Source organism: Cryptomeria japonica, unplaced genomic scaffold, assembly GCF_030272615.1.
Source record: "Cryptomeria japonica unplaced genomic scaffold, Sugi_1.0 HiC_scaffold_65, whole genome shotgun sequence".
In the NCBI taxonomy this organism is placed as follows: Eukaryota; Viridiplantae; Streptophyta; class Pinopsida; order Cupressales; family Cupressaceae; genus Cryptomeria; species Cryptomeria japonica.
In genome coordinates, this window is record NW_026728887.1 from 578,864 (window position 1) to 581,631 (window position 2,768).

At 61.8% G+C, this 2,768-nt stretch overlaps 1 non-coding gene across 1 annotated transcript; it reads left to right on the forward strand.

The window, feature by feature from the left end:
- The first annotated feature begins 2,406 nt into the window (after positions 1-2,406).
- Positions 2,407-2,525, forward strand: LOC131863588 (5S ribosomal RNA). The gene has a single exon (XR_009362488.1). It is a non-coding gene; the product is annotated as a 5S ribosomal RNA (ribosomal RNA).
- Positions 2,526-2,768: the final 243 nt, after the last annotated feature.

Here is a 2,768-nt window from a genome sequence, read left to right on the forward strand (position 1 = left end):
GGGTGCGCTCCATGGTGGGTGCCAGGGTGGGTGCGTGCTAGGGTGGATTCCAAAGAGGGTCATAGGGTGGGTGCCAAGGTGGGTTGGTGATATAGTGGGTTCAAAGGTGGGTACTAGGGTGGGTTCCAAGGTGGGTCACAAGTTGGGTGCCAGGATGCGTGGGTGTTAGGTTGGGTGCCAAGGTGGGCTCCTGCGTGGGTGGGTGCTAGGGTGGGTTTCAAGGTGGACGCGAGGGCGGGTGCCAAGGTGGGTAACAAGTTGGGTGTTAGGATGGGTGAGTGCTAGAGTGGGTGCCAAGGTGGGTGGGTGCTAAGGTGGATGCCAAGGTGGTTCACAGGGTGGGTGGGTTCTAGGGTGAGTTCCAAGGTGGGTCACAGGTTCAGTGCTAGGGTGGGTGTCAAGGCGGGTGTCGAGGTGCCTGGGTGCTAGGGTGTGGATGCCAATGTGGGTCATAGGGTGGGTACTAGGGTGGGCTGCAATGTGGGTGCCAAGGTGGGTAACATGCTCGGTGGGTTCTAAATTGGGTGCCAGGGTGGGTGTGCACCCACCTTGCCCGAGGTGGGTGCCAAGGTGCCAGTGTGGGTGGGTGCTAAGGTGGATGCCAAGGTGGGTGAGAAGGTGGGTGATAGGTTGAGTGGTAGGATGGGTGGGTGCCAAGATGGGTCACAGGGTGGGTGCAAGGGTGGGTAGGTGCTAGGGTTGGTGTCAGGGTGGGTGGGTGCTAGGTTGGGTTCCAAGGTGGGTGCGAGGGTGAGTGTCAAGGTGGGTCACAGGTTAGGTGCTAGGATGGGTGAGTGCTAGGGTGCAAAGGTGCCAGGGTGGGTGCTAGGATGGGTCGATGCTAGGGTGAGTGGCAAGGTGGGTCCACAAGTGTCAAGGTGGGTGCCGAGGTGGGTGCCAAGTCGGCGACTGCTATGGTGGATGCCAAGGTGGGTCACGGGGTGGGTGCCAAGTTGCTAGGTTGGGTTCCAAGGTGGGTGCCAACGTGGGTGCTAGGGTGCGTGGGTTAAAGGGTGTGTCACAACGTGGGTGCCAGGATGGGTGCGCACCCACACTGGCCAAGACGGGTGCGGGTGCAAGGTTGGGTTCCAAGCCCGGTCACAGGCTGGGTGCTAGGATGGGTGGGTGCCAAGGTGGGCACCAGGGTGGGTGCACCCACCCTGGCCAAGGTGGGTCACGGGGTGGGTCCTAGGGTGGGTAACGGGGTGGGTACTAAGGTGCGTGCCAAGGTGGGTCATAGGGTGGGTGCCAAGGTGGGCACCAGGGTGGGTGTGCACCAACCCTAGCCAGGGTAGGTCACGGGGTGGTTGTCGGGGTGGGCGTCAAGGAGCCAAGGTGGGTGGCAAGTAGCCAAGTTGCGTGCCAAGGTGGGTGTCGGGGTGGGTGCCAAGGATCCAAGGTGGGTGCCAAGGAACCAAGGTGGGTGTCTGGGTGGGTGCCGAGGTGGGAGCCAGGGTGGGTCCCAAGGTGAGTGCAAAGGTGGGTGCCAGGGTCAAGGTGAGTGCCAATGTGGGTTCCAAGGTGCCAGGGTCAGGGTGAGTGCCAATGTGGGTTCAAAGGTGCTAAGTTGGGTGCGAGGTTGGGTGCGAGGGTGGGTGGGTGCCAAGGTGTGCTAGGTGGAAGCCCGGGTGGGTCGGCATCCCATGGGTGTCGAGTTGGGTGCCTGATGGGTGCTTCTTGTCAAGTTTTAGTCGTCGGGACTCATTTCGAGCCTTAGAGGTCGTTTCTTGTCCGGTTGCCCTGTCTTCGACCTGGGAACCCAATTTTGGTCCTCGGGTCCCATTTTTTTTTGTCTCGCATCCCACTTTTGGCCTGTGGCCTTTTCGGGGTCGATTCTCGTTTTGGGCATCAGAGCATGTTTCTTCTCCTAAAACCCAATATTTGTTTATTAAGTCTCGGAACACATTTTTGTTCTCGTGGACCCATCATGGGTCTTGGAACGCATTTGTGGTCCTTGGGTCCCATTTTGCATCCCGAAACTTGTGTTTTGGTGCTTGATCCCTATTTTGGGTGCCCACCTTGCACCAAGTGCGCACCCGGGGCAAACCGAGCGCCTTGGTGCACCGGGGCAAGATCGAGCGTGCACCCGAGGCGCCCCGAACATGCACCAAGGTGCACTCGGCCCACATGTGAGCGCAGGTCGTTGCGCCCGAGGTGGTGTGTGGGCACCGCGTTGCAGACGGGACACTGCACGCACACGACGCCCCCTCCAGGTGCACGCACGTAGGCCGGGCCGGGTGCACACCCGACGCCCTAGCAAGGTGCGCGCACCCGGGCAGGGCTCACACTTGGCGAACGGGGCGCACTTCGCGAGGGAGGGTGTGCACCTCGACGGGGGTGGGTGGCCGGGGTGGATTCGCACGTGGGTCGCGGTTTGCTAAGTACACACTGCGACAAGCTCATAACGGGTGCGATCATACCAGCATTAGTGCACCGGATCCCATCAGAACTCCGCAGTTAAGCGCGCTTGGGCCGGAGTAGTACTGGGATGGGTGACCTCCCGGGAAGTCCCGGTGTTGCACCCTTTTTTAGTTTTTCGCCGGGCGTCGCAATGCTATTTGAATAAACCTTTTGCCCGTTTGCGTTCTCGTCGGGGCCGGGCCGGGCCGGGGTGCGCTGCCCGCACTACCGCGCGCGCGGGGGCGACACCGAGCGCGCACCCGAGGCACCCCGAGCACACAGGCCACGGTGCAACCCGGGCGTTGTGCGCGCACCCCGGTGCGCCCGAGGTGCTGCGCGCGCACCCAGGTGAAATCGGTGTGCACCTC